Here is an 18,652-nt window from a genome sequence, read left to right as displayed (position 1 = left end):
CAAAAACTAATTCAAAATAGATTTAAACATAACATCTGAAACTATAAAGCTGATAGAAGAAAATATATCAAAAGATCTCTGCAGCTTGGGGCTAGGCAAAGGTCTCTTAAGACACAGAAAGCAATAGCATAAAAGTCAAGTCTAATAAATGAGACTTTATCAAAATTTTAAATTTTGCTCACCAAAATTAATATACACACCACCATCTGGGGGGAAATGTATACATACACACACACACATACACACACACACACACACATACCGGCAGCAAATACCCCATGGTATATATTCATCTAATGGAATGCTACTCAGCAGTAAGAAGGAAAGAGCTACTGATATACACAGTAATATGGGTCACTCTCAAAAACATCATGCTGAGTGAAAGAAATGTTACACAAAGAGTTCATGTTGTATGATTCTGTTCACATGAAATTTGAGAAAAACTAATCTATGGTGGAAGAATCAGGACAGTGATTACCACTGGGACTCCTATCACTGGGAAGGGGATTGACTAGGGAGGAACATGCAGAAACTTTCTGGAGTAACATTCTATATCTAAATCTTAAAGGGATTTGTGTTACAAGGGTGTGTATTCATTTGTCAAAAAATGCACCAAATGGAAAAAAATGTACCAAATGATACACTTAAGATTTGAGCATTTCGGGATCCCTGGGTGGCGCAGCGGTTTGGCGCCTGCCTTTGGCCCAGGGCGTGATCCTGGAGACTCGGGATCGAATCCCACATCGGGCTCCTGGTGCATGGAGCCTGCTTCTCCCTCTGCCTGTGTCTCTGCGCCTCTCTCTCTCTCTCTCTCTCTGTGACTATCATAAATAAATAAAAATTAAAAAAAAATTAAAAAAAGAAAAGATTTGAGCATTTCACTGTATATAAATTTTTCTCTTTTTTTTTTAAGATTTTATTTTACTCCTGAGAGACACAGAGAGAAGGCAGAGACATAGGTAGAAAGAGAAGCAGGTTCCTCACAGGGAGCCCAATGTGGGACTCGATTCTGGAACTCCGGATCACACCCTGAGCCAAAGGCAGATGCTCAACCGCTGAGCCACCCAGGCATCCCTGTATGTAAATTTTTCTTAAATGAAAAAACCCATAAACTAATATATACCAGTCAATTATATGCATGCATGCTGAAGTGTTTACAGGTGGAGTGTACTGGTATCTGCAACTCACTTTGAAATTTAAGTACAGTAAAATGTTAACTATAGATTCTAGGTTGTGGGTATATGAGTTATAACAGTACATTTCATCCAACTTTTATGTTTTAAATTTTTCATTTAAGAAAATACTTAGAGTCTCAAAAGGACTTTCTGGGTGAGGAAAGTTTGAGCAGTAAGAGATAAGGGAGTACACCAGCAACAGGAATGACATGGTTTGTGACTGGCTTGGAGTGGTAGGAGATAGGAAGAAGAGCTCAAAGCTCCTCTGAAAATGCACATTTAGACAGAATTTTGAAATTATGGGCAAGAATTTGAAAACTTCATTTTAGGCCCCATAGTTCCTGTGTGTTTCCCTGGCCTGCTCCATTGGACAATAAAGTTATATTGCTTGAGGCACAGAGTGATAACCACCATGTCTATTCGAGAAAAAAAGAGAGAGACATGCATTTCTTCCAGTCTCTGCTATTCGTTCACATTTACTACCCTCTACTAAAAGGCAACAATGAAGTACTGTTTTCAAGATTACAACAGATACAGGTTAGAAAGGATGATTTTGGGGGTGCCTGGAGGCTCAATCGGCTAAGTGTCTGATTCTTGATTTTAGTTCAGGTCATGATCTCAGGGTTATGAGAATGAGCCTCACAACAGGCTCCATATTGGGCACAGAGCCTGCTTGGGATTCTCTCTTCCTCTCTCCCTCCTCTCTCTCTTTCCCTCTCAGAAAAAAAAAAAAAAAAAAAAGATGATTTTGGCAGGTGGAAAGAGAAGATACCTAATCCATTTCTAGATAAGTAATATTCTACATCCTGACCTCATCTCATTTGCCTATTTGTATACTAAACTATTTTTGATTAATAAAATGACACATGCACAGGGTAAAAAACATACCAACAGTATGAATAGTTAACAATGCAAAAGTGACTATATATACAGTCTCTATATTCTGATATATACTGTAGATGCATATAGATTAGTCTGTATTTATACATATGTCGCTTTGAATTTAAAAAACATTATATTATTCTATTCATTACTTTCTTTACTTAAATGTACCGTAGGAATCAATTCGTATCAATACACTAAGATCCATCTCATTCTAACAGCTGCATAGAATTCTGTTATGTAACTCTATCATTATTTAATCAATCACCTACTGATTGACATTTAAAAGATTTCCAGACTTTAGTTATTATAAATACTGCTGCAACAAATATCTTTATATCTCTATTTAGGTGTGAGAATCTATTAATTATTAGATTAAAATTATTAGAAATGGTATTGAATGGGCCAAAGGAAATTGATAGAAACTGTCAAATTGTCATCCAAAAGAGGTTTATACCGATTTACCCTTCTAATACCATATTAGGGTATTTCTTTCTGAATATCTTTTATTTTCTTCTCTCTTAAAAAATAAACATTTTAAATTTTAGAATAATTTTAGATTTCCAGAAAAATTGCAAAGATTGTACAGAGTTCTCACAGATCTTTCACTTGTCCACCCCTACTGTTAACATCTTACATAATCATGGTATATTTATATGTCAAAGCTTAAGAAATTAACAACATTGGTACATTACTATTAACTAAATTCTAGATTTTATTAGTTCACCAATTTCTCCACTAATGTCTTCTCCTGTCCTAAGATCCCATCTAGCTCACCCCATTGTACTTAGTTATCATGTCTCCTTAATCTCCTCTGGTGTATAGCAGTTTCTTAGTCTTTCCTTATTTTTCATGATAGTGACATTTTTAAATTTTCTTTTTGTCTTTGCCATTCTAAGAGGTGTAAAAAAAAAAAAAAAAAAAAAAAAAAAAGGTTCCTGGGGCACCTCTGTGACTCAGTCAGTTAAGCATCAGACTCCTGGTTTCAGCTCAGGTCATGAGCTCATGAGTTGTGGGATCGAGCTCCGAGTCCAGCTCTGCACTCAACAGATCATCTGCTTAAAGATTCTCTCCTGCTTTTCCCTCCACTCACTCTCTCTCTCTCTCAAATAAGTAAAAATCTTTTTAAAAAGTTTTCCCCGTTTTTTAAATATGTACAGTATTTTTTCTAATTATGGGTAAGACTGAATTATCTCGTTATATGTTTGAAAGCCATTAGCATTTCTTCTGGGAAATGCTGTTAATGCCCTTTGTCCCTGTTCCTATGATGACCGCGATCTTCTTCTTATGAGTTTGTAAAGGCTCTTTACACATTGTATAGTCAATTTTGTTCCAATTTATTATTCTATTCTTACAGCATTTTATCCATGCAGACATTTAAAAATTTTGATCCTTGATTTCATGTCATATCTTTTGAAACACTTTAAAGAGAATGAATGTTCAGGAAGGGGTTTCTTATTACAATTTCCTGACTAAAAGATCAACCAAAATAGATTTTTTTTTTTTAAGTAGAGTCCATGTCCAACATGGCACTTGAACTCAAGACCCTTCAATCAAGGATTGCATGCTCTACCGACTAAGCCAGCCAGGTGGCCCCAAAGTAAACTTTCATTTCAAATCTTACTATGGAAAATCTTTCAGCATAGTGAATAGATTTTAGTTAACCTAACTGAATACTATCTTAAAAATTATTCAGAATGTTTTAATCTCTCTGGATCATAATTCTAAAGATTATTTATTTAACATTTAATATACTGTTTATGATGTGCCAGGAACTGTTTTCATTTACCTAATGACTACTCATAGTATCAATAAGTGTTTGTTGATAGAGCAATTATACTTCCTGTACTCTATCCAATTAGAAGACCCTGGAAATAAGCAATTAGCAAACTGGCTGATATTCAATTTAAAAAGAGAAAGCCAGAAATAACCCAAACTGAAATGAACTTAATATATATCAAACAAAGTAAAATTTTAAAATAAGGAAAGAAATCACTACTTCGTTAGTGCTGTTGGGTTTGTAGAGCATGTTTCCAACTTTACGATAAAGAAGGGAGGGAAAAGGAATATACAAGTCTAGAAAGAACATGGGAAATATGTATTCTAAAATAGTTAATTGGGTCCCATTCTCCCTCACTTATTGGGAATGCTATGGGACAATGAGAAAATGGTCAGACCAATGTGCTGGTCTGACACTATAAATTATAAAATGAACAATTAAAAATTTAAAAAATAGGGGCTCCTGGGTGGCTCAATTGGTTAAGTGCCTGCCTTTGGTTCAGATCATGATCCCGGGTTCCTGGGACAGAGTTCTTCACAGGCTCTCTGCTCATTGGGGAGTCTGCTTCTCTTCCCTCTCCCACTCCCTTTGCTTATGCTGTCTCACTAACAAATAAATAAATAAAATCTTTTTTTAATTAAAAATTTTTTTAAAAATTTAAAATAAAATAGCTAACTTTGGGTGTTTTAATTTTCTTTGTTTTTATGTCTTTCTAATTTTTCTACACTGTAATATTTTGGTGAAGAGGAAAATACTCATTAAAATAGTAATGCTGGTGATAGAACTGGGTATCAATAGAGAAAAAAACTGATTTAGATTATATCTCATAACCCAATATAATAAATCCCCCCAAAATGAAAGTGAATTTAAAATTTTAACTAGATTTTAAGTGTTTAAATTTTAAATACTGCACAGAAAAAAGGAGTAAAATGAAAACAAAATGAAAATAAAATTTTAAAATAAAGAGTAAAACAACAGGTTTACAACAGTAAACAAAATTAACAATACTAAAGGTACAAGTTTTATCTCTAAAACATTTATGGGACTGATAGAAATCTACCAGAATAACACCCTGTCTCCAATACCCTGTCACCCATAGCCAACAGCAGATAAGACCAGTCCCACCATGTCCACATGATGAAGCACCCCACAACATTAATAGAGACCTGCATATTAAAACAATTATTGGGGATGCCTGGGTGGCTCAGCGGTTGAGTGTCTGCCTTTGGTTCAGGGCATGATCCTGGAGTTCTAGGATCAGAGCTCTAGGATTGAGTCCCGTATTGGGCTCCCTGTAGGGAGCCTGCTTCTCCCTCTGCCTATGTCTCTCCTTCTTTCTGTGTGTCTCATGAATAAATAAATTAAAAAACAATTATTAAAGTGCCACCTCACATCTATTATTAGGTGGAAAAAACAGAAACTGACTTTGGTTTTATAGAAAGGTTTGGGTTTGGTTATATATTGCAGGTAGCACACTGGTATAACCTTTCAGGGAAGAATTCTGTTGAGAATTGTTGAGTGATAGCTTCTGACCCAGCATTCCCACTGTGGGCACTAAATCACAAAGAAATAATTCAAAACAAAAAATATATTTTTTACAAAGATATTTATAGTTGCAGCTATATATTTGAGCTAAAACCTGGAAGTAGCCCAAATGTTTGTCTGTGAGGGAGAACAGTATACTCATGCAATGGAATATATTGCCTCTAGAAATGACAAATGTGGAAATGGCCAAACATTTTGGAAATGACCACAGCAAGCAATTTTAAAATGAAGTCAAATTTATAAAAGTAGAGGTGAATAGACACTACGTAAAATAATGTCTCCATAAACAAGTCAGGTGAATAGATGGTGCTTTGGAAGCAAGTTTATATATCTTACATGATACATTTATTCATTGTTGTAGTTTGGGTTGATAGGTCTCTCGATTTACCTTTAACTAAATAATAGATTAAATGAAATTGTGAGAAAAGCCCAGAATGGACACTTAGGTAACTGGGATCTGAATCTCAGTTCTGCCTCCTACTAATTATAAAATTGTGGTCATCTGACTTCTCTAATGGTCAATATCTTCTCCCCAGAAATGACGATAGTATTTCTCACAATCGTGGTTTTAAAATGACAACTAAAACAAAAGACAGTGTAAGTACAAAAAAGGTTCATTCTTTTTACATAAATATAAATACATGTAGGAGTTAATATCGATTAATGGTATCATCCCTGAAGCTAATCCAATAACCATTTATTTTTCTTCTAGCTAATTTAATTACAATTATTAGAAATTGCTCTTCTAGGGGTGCCTGGGTGGCTCAGTCTGTTAAGCATCTGCCTTCAGCTCAGGTCATGATCTCAGGGTCCTGGGATTGAGCCCCACATTGGACTCCTTGCTCAGCAGGGATCCTGCTTCTCCCTCCCCTTCTGCCCCTGTTCATGCTCTCTTTCTGTCAAATAAATAAAATCTTTTATTAAAAAAGAAAGAAATTATTCTTCTAATATCAAACATTAGTCCTCTTTCGGGCTGAATGATAAGGATTTGGGTGTACACACATTAAAGCTAAAATGAATTACTGAATTCATCCACTGGGTGAATGCGGTCCCTGGTTTCCCATTGCTAGAGAGCAAGCCTCACTACCTGATGGAGAGAGAACTTAGGACAATAAAAGACAGTTAACAGGATGGACCAAAGAACTGAACTCTTAATGAGAAAGATGAGACTCTCAGTCAAATCTTATCTGCAAATCTCCCAGGTATGTAAGAAGACATCCTTGGGAGCTCACCTTTCCTCTTGAGTTAGGTCCAAGTTAAGAGGTAGAGATGAAACCAAAAATTGAACATTCTGGATCACAGCAGGAAGGAAACAAGGGGGAAAGAATCAATGTATTTCTTGAACTGGGTTAAGGACAACAGTTCTCTCATCTCTCTGGCCACTTATCTACTATTTGGTGACACTTCACTAACGGTCAAAGCACTGCCCTGAGGGCCTAATCACTGCAGCAAGAAATTTTCAAAGTTGAACTTTAGAAGCTGCTACCAAACAGCAGGTGCAGGTATCCTCTCCCACAACCGATGCCATCATTACAACACTTGGCTTTGGTCCTTCAAATCAAATTTCAACTTTTTAAAGCCACTCCCAAATAAATAAATAAATAAATAAATAAATAAATAAATAAATAAATAAAGCCACTCCCTTTGGCTTTGACTTGAGAAACAGTACCATGCTGTTAAAAGCAGCGTAACAACTCAGCTTTTTCATCCCTTTTGCCTACTCCATCATCTTTGATGGTTAGTCTCCCCAGCTGGTGGCCAAATCCTATGTATATTCTTATTGGCTTCAGCACCTGAAAAATCAGAAGGAATAAAAGAAAATCTTTCTGGGCAGCCCCGGTAGCTCAGTGGTTTAGTGCAGTCTTCAGCCCAGTGCGGGATCCTGGAGACCCAAGATTGAGTCCCACGTCAGGCTTCCTGCATGGAGCCTGCTTCTCCCTCTGCCTGTGTCTCTGCCTCTCTCTCTCTCTCTCTCTCATGAATAAATAAATTTTAAAAATCTTTAAAAAAAAAAGTTTTCAAAAAACATCTTTCTCTGAAAACAGGTACCCATCTCCCCCTACTGTGAGACCTGTCACAGTCCAGTGAAAGGGGTCAGTAGAACAAGGCAGCAGACATGATTAGAAGACAGGAGCAGGTGCCCCTTGGAATTCAATAAGGACCCTTGTTCCCATCTTTGAGATGCTCTGTGGTTGACTGTCTCTCCAACATACTTGCTGGTGTAAAGTGGGGGTGCTCCCCCCAAAACGATTAGTGTCCTGTAAATAAACCCCTCTCAAGGCTGTTAATGGGGGCTGTTAATGCTGGGAGGAATCTCTAACCAGGCTGTGGGCCTGGTGGAACTCCCATTTTCCCAGCACTCCTTCTCTTGCCTCAGGCTCATTTTCCACTTGGCCCCCTCCCTCTCAGCTTTCCAGCACATCGGCACTTCGTCACTATTACAGTTTGACCGCATTCCTGGGCACAGGACCTATTTTAAACAAAAACAAACCAGCATGCACCCATGGTTAGCTATCGAGCCCCTTAAAATCTTGGCAACAAGTGAGTCCAGAGGGACAGAAATTAATCTAGGCAGTTATCTAGAGTCCCCTTTCATTCCACCTCTCTGCTCTCACACTCCAAACTCAAAGCAAATAAATAAACCTAGTCTGAATAAAAATGCCTTTGGTGAAGGAGGATCTAAGTAAGGGTCTATTGGAGAGATCTTAAACCAGCATGGTCTCTAAAATCAGGAAGCTGCTGCATCACAGCTCAGTTTCCCCCTCTGCCCCATCTTGCAGTTTGGTTCCCCTTGATGCTGTGGATGCTACCTCCGTGGCATGACTGTCATGACTTCCATAAGCATAAATCCCTACTGATTTAGAAATTCAGCAAAGGAGGGCATCTGTCCACAAATGTAGAACAAGGCCATCTCAGGGTCCTTTGGGCTAAGGAGGGGAGACAGGACTATGCAAAATGATGCTTGGGGCTTGGTAGCACTATCTCTTGATTTATTTGACCCTGCTTTCCAGAAGATATTCCCCCATGTTGCCTATATCTACTAGTTCTTCTACCAATACTAAGAATTTGGCTTTAAGGTACAAGTTTTTTGTTGTTGTTGTTCTTTTTTTAATGCAGTCCATTTTATTCCTTTTTTTTTTTTTAGATTCTATTTATTTATTCATGAGACACAGAGAGAGAGAGAGAGAGGAAGAGACATAGGCAGAGGGAGAAGCAGGCTCCCCACAAGGAGCCAGATGCAGAACTCAAGGACCCCAGGATCACGACCTGAGCCAAAGGCAGACATCAACCATTGTGCCATTCAGGCATCCCTCCATTTTATTCTTCTTAAACCACAAAGTAGAGTCTTTGGTTGTACAAACATCACTAGTTACAGGCTTGCCAACAGTTCCCAGCTGGGGAGGAGGCAGTTAGTAGGCCAGAACTCCTAAGGGATCTCTTTAAATGCTAACACCCAAGTTAAAAGACTTGGGCAAGGGTGGTGGTGCAGGTGGCAGTGTACAAGTATTTATACAGCCCAAGGCAGGAAACTTCTAACTCTTCACTTACACTTGCATTAGTCTAAATCTTCCAATGGCCTCAGCCAAGGGAGATGTAATTAAGATTTATTTATTTATTTATTTATTTATTTATTTATTTATTTATTTGAGATCGAGAGGGAGAAGGCTCACATGAGATGAGAGAGGGGCAGAGAAAAAGAGGAAGAGAGAGAATTTTAAGCAGACTCCATACCCAGCACAGAGCCCAACAAAGGACTCAATCCCACAACCCTGAGATCAGGAGCCAAAGTCAGAAGTTAGACACTCAAGTGACTGAGCCACCCAGGTGCCCCAATTTAGATTTTTTTTAAAAAATCAATGAAAAATCATCATATTGTGTTAAATTGCTTACGCTTCTGGCCAGGAAACAGGTGGAATAGCCCCAACACCCAGGGTGAAGTGAGATGATAGGACCATGCACAAGAAGAACAAGGAGCAGACCGACCTGTCCCTTGAAAGGCCTTCAAATGTCAACTCACCGGCCTCCCCTCCCATTGTCCCACACTATGCCAGTGAACTCCAGCCAAGCCCATCTCTTCTACATTCGTTTTTACATCCATATCTGCTCCTAGATTGCCAGCACCAGCCTACCTCATCCCTGACAAATGCTTGCTTCCCTCTTCTGGGGACTAGTCAAATTCACCCATTCTTCAAGCCTCTACTTTCCTAAGTCCAGCAAACAGTCCTCTCCCTCTTATGTGAACCCCCAGAGTGAACATACCACAAACTGAGGCACTGTTAACTTCTTGCAACTGTATTTTTCATTTGTCCAATATGTCATAAATCCACAGGATCAAGTCTTAACCTCTTAGTACTTCTAAAAGTATATCCCAACCAGCATGCTACAAAGCAATGGTATACCAGGAACCCTAAATAACTGTGCCATAAAACCTCAATTTACAGAGTTTATTTTCATTCAACTAAAATCCACACTTTCCTGAAGATTTCAGACAAACTACTGAGCCACAATGTGGACCATGACCCAATTTGCTACAAATAAGATGAAGATCTTGTGTTCAGAGGAAGGTATATGAAAGGATATAAGAGAAAAAGGTCAGGGCGGTAAATAGTTTTACTCAAACAGTAACATACCAGATGGTGAATAAATAAATATACAGGTTTTTCAACTTTCTAAAACTTGATTTTTTTTAAATTTACCTTTTAATCCTTTCATGTACTACCAAAAATTCTAACAGCATACAAAAGTCTTAAGACACAAAAGGGGAGAACCCTGTGTCTAACATAATAAGTATTTTGATAGATACTGCTTTGGAACTGCTTAAGTTCTCAAAAGCACAATTCTCCCTTTGGCAAGTCACACTTTCAACAACACCTGTAGCTTTTCAGGAGCCTGGGCACACTACCTTCTAGCTCCAAAGTTCTCAAAAGCACAATTCTCCCTTTGGCAAGTCACACTTTCAACAACACCTGTAGCTTTTCAGGAGCCTGGGCACACTACCTTCTAGCTCCAAAGTCCTTTCCTAAAGTCCTAATCACACCTTTAGGAATTCAGCCAAAGCCTCCAAATTCTTATGCTAGAGAAGCTCAAGGGAAGGAACTGAGCAGATAAGTTACCTTAATGTGGTACCACATGTCAAAGTTGTCCATAGAAGTTTTAGAAGCACTGAGGCATAACTCCAATTCATAACCCTGAATATAGGATTTAGGACTGTGTTCACACTCACATCCATTTCCTTCTACTATTGGTCAAGTTCTATATTTGCAGGGCACTTGACCATGCATGTTCTCCAAGACGTTAAGAGATGTTAAGCAGGAGGAAATATTTATGGTCAACGCTTTGGACAATGCTGGTTGAAACAAACTTAAACAGGTCTCTCTATCACAAGACTTCTCAGTACCTTTAAGTTACTAACAGGCATTGTGAACCTCCCAGAAAAGGCATGTGGAGCACAGCATTTTCCATACTCATTTGATCACAGAATCAGTTTTTCACAAATCCCAAAATACAACTTTCATAAAGGGTAATCTAGCAGTTTCTGAGCATAAATGACAGCAAGAAAGATGCCACTATTTTTTGTGAACAGGCCATCCTCTCAGTGAGTCATGAATTAGGTACTATCAGCTTCACAAGTGGACTTTGTTCTCATACCTTGAAAATGACTTTTCCCTGGGCTCCCCATCTGAAATGTAAGGAATAATCACACTGCTCTGCTTCTTGGGGTTGTTTTTTATTGTTTTTAATCTTGCAACTGTGTTCCATATTAATCACTAAAACAGGTTCTCAGCCCAAGTAGCCAGGCTTCAAAATCCCTGGTGCCCTTCCAGCCTGGATGAAGGGATGGAAAGAACATGAACCAGACGCCACCCAGAAAGTTTTTACATCTCCAGTTTCGAAGCCATTATGATAAAGTCAAACTGCAGCCAAGATACCGGATAAATAGAGGTTCTTCTTTACTAACTCCCTTCTAGAGAGAGGCCCCCTATGCGCACACAGCACCTATATCTGAATCTTGACTCAATATGGACTTTCTAAAAAAAAAAAAAAAAAAAAAAATATGGACTTTCTTAAAAAAAAAAAATTCAAAGAAACATGGGAGGTCAAAGCTGGAGCTACAGGAAAGAAAGAAAAAGATGTACTGGGAAAAGACTATTGCCCTTTCTCTGCAGAGAAAGAGCCCATTACAAGCTAGTGAGCAGGGGAAATATCATTCCTTTTGGTGAAACAGCTTTCCAGGAAAAGTATCTCAACATATTTACTATAAAACAATTTAATTTCCCTGTCCCATCACCTGCCACCCCATCCCCATTCCCCCAAAAAGCCCACATATTGTGGATTTCCTCTCATTCTTGGCAGAGTTACCAGAAGAAACATAATACCCCCTCCGGACTGCTCCCAACAGCTGCTGGAACAAGATGGGGATCTGGGGTAACCTTCCGAAGCTGCCTCTAAAAATGACCATTCCCCCTGCCAAACCACGCAGCCAGTGAACATAACACTTGTCTTTCCCTACTTTCTTAAAGCAAGGAGAGACCTTCCAAAAGCAATAGAGTCCCCTACTCCAAAATACTTGCCTCTGCCCATCTGATCTCCTCAACTTGACCATAAGCTGAAACTTCTATAGGGTAAGCCCCACTGTGTGTCTTCCCTAACAAGCATTTCTTGAAACAGTCCTCTACTACTTCACAGGACTAGTGTCTTTTATTTGTTTGCTTAACCTACCAGCTTCCAAGTTTGGATTTTACCAAACTCCTATTCAGTGTAATTTCCTTGCTTCTGTCCACTTCCCCAATACCACATGCCTTGTACACACACACACAATACCACATGCCTTGTACACACACACCTCCTTTCAGGTTAAGAGCCTTGAAAAACATAAATCTAGGAACAAATTCAGCAATGACTGTACCATATCCTAGCCCTTGCCCTTCCCCTACATCATTATGTACTAAATGCGCTTCAATTCTGTTAGAAAAGCCCCATCGCCAGGCAGCAGAGAGACTTCCAGTTAGTTTTCAGCCTCTCAGCTGAGACCACCAACAAAGAACTTCATGAATGTCAACTGGGGGGAGAGGCAATATCTCTTTTGGCTGAGGAGAAACGGGACGGAGCCTCCAGCATCATTCCCCAAAGGTGACAGCCGGAGCTGAGTGAAGACCGTGAAAACTGTACAAGAGCTGAGGGAAAAAATATAATGTAAGGAATGATTCGGAATCAGGGGCAGGAGAAGGTGGAGGGATGAACTGGCTGACCCCAAATGTCTTTTCCATCTCTAACTCCTATGATTCTTTGACCTCCAATTTTGTGCTGCAGACATGGAATGGAAAGTCAACAGACGTGGCGATGTTTTGAAAGAGCCTGGCGGTCTGCTCTTGTCATTTAGTGGCCTTTGCATGTATTTTTTAAGGTGTCTCTAAGCCCTGTCTTCATTTCACAGTTGTCACCTTTCTCAGCAATTTGAGCTCATGTCAAATACCAAAAAAGAAGGAGAAGAAGAAAGAATGTACTGGCAATTAATTGTGGGCTAAAGAGGGGGCAGCACAGGGCCCATTGGGTGGCCCAGACTTCCAGGGAGGGAAACGTGGATGGTTTGGGTCTAATGGAGAACTGACTTAGAGTTAAGGCAGCTAAACCTCTAACAGGAGATAAATTCTTTCTCCAAATAGTCTCGTCCTCAGCTTTAGATCCAGTTCAAGCGTTCACATGATTCAGGATTCATGAACAGATTCTTAGCACAACCACGTCATTTCCATTGATTACGACTGGATTTCCATCTAAATTCTGTTCAAATGTGAGCATAACTACAGAATACAAAGGACTTCCCTCAAGAATAAACCAAATCTGGGGTACCTGGGTGGCTCAGTTGGCTAAGCATCTGCCTTTGGCTCAGGTCATAATCCTGGGGTCCTGGGATGGAGCCCCGCATCAGACTCCCTGCTCAGTGGGGAGCCTGCTTCTCCCTCCTCCTCTGCCTGCTGCTCCCTCTGCTTGTGCTCTGTCAAATAAATAAATAAATAAAATCTTAAAAAAAAAAAAAAGAATAAACCAAATCTTTAGATACTTAACCTAGTCTGATGGTTGATGCAACTGAGGTAAATTCTGGAGCTTAGCCAGACTCTGTAGATCAGAGTGAGGGGTATGCCAATTTTCACTGAAAATTCAAAACTTGACTCTGTCCTCACTTTTTCAAACAGCTGATATCATCTTAAATTTTCAAAATTTACTGGCCTTAAGAAGAGTCTACCTAAATACTACCTGTTCTGTGGTTAGGAGTCAGAACTAGAAACTAATCCAATGCCAGGGTCAACCCAGAGTTAAGGTTACATTGTCACACAAAGATAATTATTTTCCATGTCAAACACTCAAAAATAATTTTTAAAAAAAATCTGTATGGTTTCTCATTAACCTTACTGTCAGTTTGATTCCAGGAACTCACAATCTTTACCTAAGGTGAAGGTGCTAGGCACAGAAAATTCAAAGTATGGGATACTGAAATATTTTCAGAGATCTCATCCCAAGAGGAGTTGCTCATCTTACAGACTGTGAAGACTTTAAGTTTCCTCCAGGTTTTTGCTTGAATGTTAGGAAATTCATCCCCTACTATTCAAGTTTTGCAAGACTGCAAAGAATATAAGCAGCTCTGTATTCTCAGTCCTGGAGGGAAAGGCCTCTTCCATTCTTCCAGTTTGCATTTGGAGGTACTAACTGCACTGGACCATTTCCTGCTTCCACAGGTGTATTGTTTTATTTATTTTAAGCATGTAAACCGAACTCAACTTTTATTAACTCACAAAACTATTTAAAAAATAAGGCCTTTTCAAAACGACTAAAGAGAAATATATCCGTCTATGAAACTTTTCAATCAACTGGAGAACAAGGGACTCCCCTTCCTAGGTAAGGCAGAAAGGAGGAGAAAGCGTAAGCTACTTTAAGTTGTTAACTGTTCTCTGAAAATCACTGTTCAGACCTTAAATGTAACCAGGCAGCAATGCTTCTCCAGGTCAGAGTTAGGAAAGGAAACTTTATGCTTTCTGGACCAAAAAAATGCTCTTAGGTGCAATCATTTTAAAACAAACAAACACACTCTGCTTATCTGTGTCCATCTTACCACTCTGGACGTTAATCATCACTGAAATAGATACCCCATTCCCCAGCCTCAAAGAGCTCCAAGCCTGCAAGACCCTGGCTGAGGAATGAACGTACATGCCAGGGCAAACACCTCAGAGCCTTACTTCCTTACAAACTACCTATTGTTAATTCTAGGCAAATCTACCTCAAGTAAATGCAAGAGAGCACCCAGGTATTGCTCAAAGGATATTTAAAATTCAAGTTTGAAAACATATAGGACTTAATTTGGGAGGAATTAACATAAGACTGGCAAAAGTGTTTTTAAAAAACCCTTTGATTATATATACACAGGTATACTGTATTCTCCGTTCTTTGCTCTTGCTCGTTTTCAGTATGGAAATGGACAGATTCTGGAATTTACTGATTGAACCTTTGCTCTTCCACCTGTCATATTGTCTGTCTACTTCTTGCATTTAGCCTTCATTACCGACTAACAGGGTTAAATTTCACTGTTTTGTTCCTGAAGACTGAACTAGGTTAGTTTCCCCCCTACCCTTCAGGGAAAACTTAAAAGACCGCTATATGAAACATTTCCTTGATTTTTATATTAAAGATATTTCTATTCCCCCAGGCTTCATAAAACGTTCAAAGAAAACTGATTTTAAACCAGATGACTGACTCAAACTGTCTTTGTGTTAACTTTGTTTTAAAAGCTCAGGACACCTACCCACATTCACTGTTTAGGCAAGAGGCCTAAAGGGAAGCAAATTATTTGTTTGTGGTTTTAAAGTGGCCAAAATGCCTTCAAGCACAAGTATAAGACCATTAACAAATCACAAGGAACCAAAGCAGTTCATCTTACTCAACAAAGCTATGATCAGTTTGGAACAGCCAAACTGAATGGGACTTGCCCTGGGCCGGAAGGTCAGTAAACCTTAGCAGTTTGTGTTTCTGAGAATCAAGAGGCTCTTATAGCAGGGAGTGCAGACCCTAGGCCCACAGGTTCTGCTGTCATGCTTCCAAAAACATTCAGGACAGGTGAGAGAAACTGAGCTGTGTGTGTGTGTGTGTGTGTATGTGTGTGTGTTTCCTCCACCTCCTGTCTTTAGGCAGCACCTCCAATTCAAACCATCTCTTTTGCTAAATACAGACTAGAGAAGCCAAGCAATTAAAAAGCTCCATTTTACAATTTATTGAATGCCTACTATGTGCTGAACGCTGTGCTGATGCTTACACATTAGTACAAATGGCCTCATTTTACTGGGTAGGTTATTACCATTTTTTAAAAGATTGATTGATGACACAGAAAGAGAGGCAGAGACACAGGCAGAGGGAGAAGCAGGCTCCCTGTGGGAAGCCTGATGAGGGACTAGATCCCAGGACCCTGGGATCACAATTAAGCCAAAGACAGATTGCTTAACCACTATGCCACCCAGGTGCCCCTATTCCCATTCTTTATAGATGATAAAACTTAGGTCCAGTGAGGCTGTGTAACTTCTGATAAGATGAGGTTTTGTATTGTGCTTATAAAAATATTCCACTGTCCTGTCTGCAATTTATTAGCCCAAACCATAAACTACAGCCCTGCTACCATCCAAGCAGCCATAGTCTCATTATACTTTGGGCCCAGGCTCCCTGATGCCCTAAGAGGACTGGGGTATATGCTGTCTCCCTCCAGGGATGACAACCACCTCTCTTGGTGGCTTATCACACCTCCGCAGCTGTCCAGAAACAGACCACACTGGTAAACATTCTCTCCACCTGCTGTAACATGCATAACTTCTCCCCTCAACTCAGAAAACATGAGCAGGGACCCTGGTCTTTATGAAGTGCCGTGGTAAAACAACTTCCCTAGAAGGTCGAAGATACCCCATCCTAGGACACAGGCAAGAAATCAGAACACACATGGCTAATAAATAATAAAGCCATATCACTTGACAGTCTCAAGGTTCTTTATAACTATAAACTCATCTTCATTTTATTGTTTTTCCTCACAGAACACTCATTCCCAGGATCTCTCTTTTAGAGTATTTGAAAAGGAAAGAAAAATAAACACCAGTTATTTGATTCATTCAGTTTCTATTAGGAAAGAAAGCCAAGCTTTGCCTTAGTTGCCTTGGGTTTCAGTCATTTTAGCCAACTTCCCTTAAAAGTCAACTGATAAGTTCTTTCAAAGATTTTTTTTCTTAGAAGAAATGAAGGTAACAAGACTGCACACCAAAAAAATCCCAAAGAATCATCATCATACTAGATAACAAACTTGACTAGATAACCAGACAAAAATCATACTAGAATAAACGTTAAATAAAATGATCAGGTTCAAAATTTACAAAAGATAATAGTAATCTTGTCTGTCATTAGTAACAACACCCAGCTGAAAAACATACTGAAATAAAAACAAAATGCGTAACATATGTAGGAATACTTCATAATAAATTGACAATTAGATATATGTGAACTGTACAGTGGAAACCACAGAAACCTCTGAAAAGGCACAGAATTTTTTTGCTGGGAAGCTGAGTGGGAGTGGAGACCTGACACACAAAAAGGATAAATCTAACCCTAACCAATATTAGACTCTACCAAAAAGCAACAATATGTAAAATAGTATGAAAATTGAATAATTTGTGGAACAAAACGGAGTTCAGATGTATATATATATATATATATATATATACACGTGTGTGTATGTGTATACACACATAAACAATAATTGGCAACATAAGCTTTCTAAAACAAAGTGAAAGAGAAGGATTATTTAACAAAAGGTACAGAGGTAACTAGGTAGCTGTTTAGGGAAAAAAACGTTAAATTCACCCTTGCAGCAGAATAGAACTGATATTAATGAAAGCGTTAACTATTTTAAAAAATTGAATTATAAGAAAATCAGAATATCAAAATGAAGATTTATCAGATCTGTGGAGAAATTATAAATTTCTCAGCTTTGGGGCAAAAAAAGGAAAAAAATCACAAAAGACTGACAGATTCTGATATATGTAAGTGTGAAATTTCCACAGGCTAGAAACAGTAAAGTAAAAAGGACTGGGGAAAATATTTGCATCAAAGATGACAGATGAGAGCCTAGTATCTATGACCCACAGGATTCCAAATTTACAAGAAAAACATCAAGACCCCAATAATAAATGGGCAAAGACTAAGTACAGACAATCTCACAGGTGAAACAAACACATGGGAAAATATTTATTGGTGTCAGCAGTAAAATAAATAAATAAAAGGCAAAAAATTAAAACTATAACACTTAAAATCATATGCCCACTAAAATAGCTGATTTTTACAACTTCACATGAAACTGGCTTAATCATTCTTTGCTGGTGCCGACTGGTACTTGGTATAATTTTACAAACCATAGCCTTTGATCCAATAATGCCAATCTTGAGCATTTATCCTTAGGAACTTTTTTTAAAGGTATATGTGTGGTATGTAACCTATCTCAAAAACTGTTACCAAAAATGCTTTGTTTCATTGTTATCTATAATAGCAAAAATCTGGACACAACATGAAAATTTAGTATTAGAGGAATGTTTTTCATCTCAGGGTAGAATTTACAAACATTGATTATACACCTACTCTGCCAGGATCAGTAAGACAGCAACCGAGAGGGGGGAAGAAGTATGCAACTGAAAAGTAATTTTAAATAATGAATAGTTGTCTAAAGGCGATGGCATTATAGCTTTTATGTTTTAAAAAAAAAAACTTTAATGTTGTTATACTGTTTTAGAATTACCTTTTTTAAAACCCAAATTGGATGGAGTTCTAGGTGCAGTCTAAAAGCTTTTACTCACCAATTCTATTTTTTTCCCTTCCTATTTAACAGCTCAAGTGGTTCAAGTAAGTTTTCCATTCACAGGTCTCAGATACTACCCAAATCAGGCCAAACTGCAATCCCATGCCTTTGTATACCACCTAGACCGAATCCAGTCCCCCGCCATAAGGAGGCACCCTTTTTTGTGTCGCTCTGCCTCTATCAAGTCAAACTATGGTTGACTCTTGGGCCAGGGGCCTTCTTTTCAGGCCTGAGCCCTTTTCTCCATACTCGATTCTATCTGAGCCCTGCAGCCTAACCACCTTCAGCAGAGGGTGAGCGGATGAATGTCCACAAAGACGTTGGGACAGGCCACATAGTGGCGGTGGGTCCTACACCTGGCCCCGAGGAGGCGTCCGAAGCCGCAGACGAGCCTGGCTC

General features: G+C 38.8%; 1 protein-coding gene across 2 annotated transcripts in view; it reads right to left on the bottom strand.

Annotated features, from left to right (window-relative positions):
- FBXW4 (F-box and WD repeat domain containing 4) overlaps window positions 1-18,652 on the bottom strand; it is a 116,860-nt gene that overhangs the window by 62,365 nt on the left and 35,843 nt on the right. The gene's annotated exons all lie outside the window — the stretch shown is intronic.

This window comes from Canis aureus, chromosome 29 (genome assembly GCF_053574225.1).
Source record: "Canis aureus isolate CA01 chromosome 29, VMU_Caureus_v.1.0, whole genome shotgun sequence".
Lineage (NCBI taxonomy): Eukaryota > Metazoa > Chordata > Mammalia > Carnivora > Canidae > Canis > Canis aureus.
Note: the sequence above shows the minus strand (reverse complement) of the source record. Positions and strands in the feature narration are given on the sequence as shown.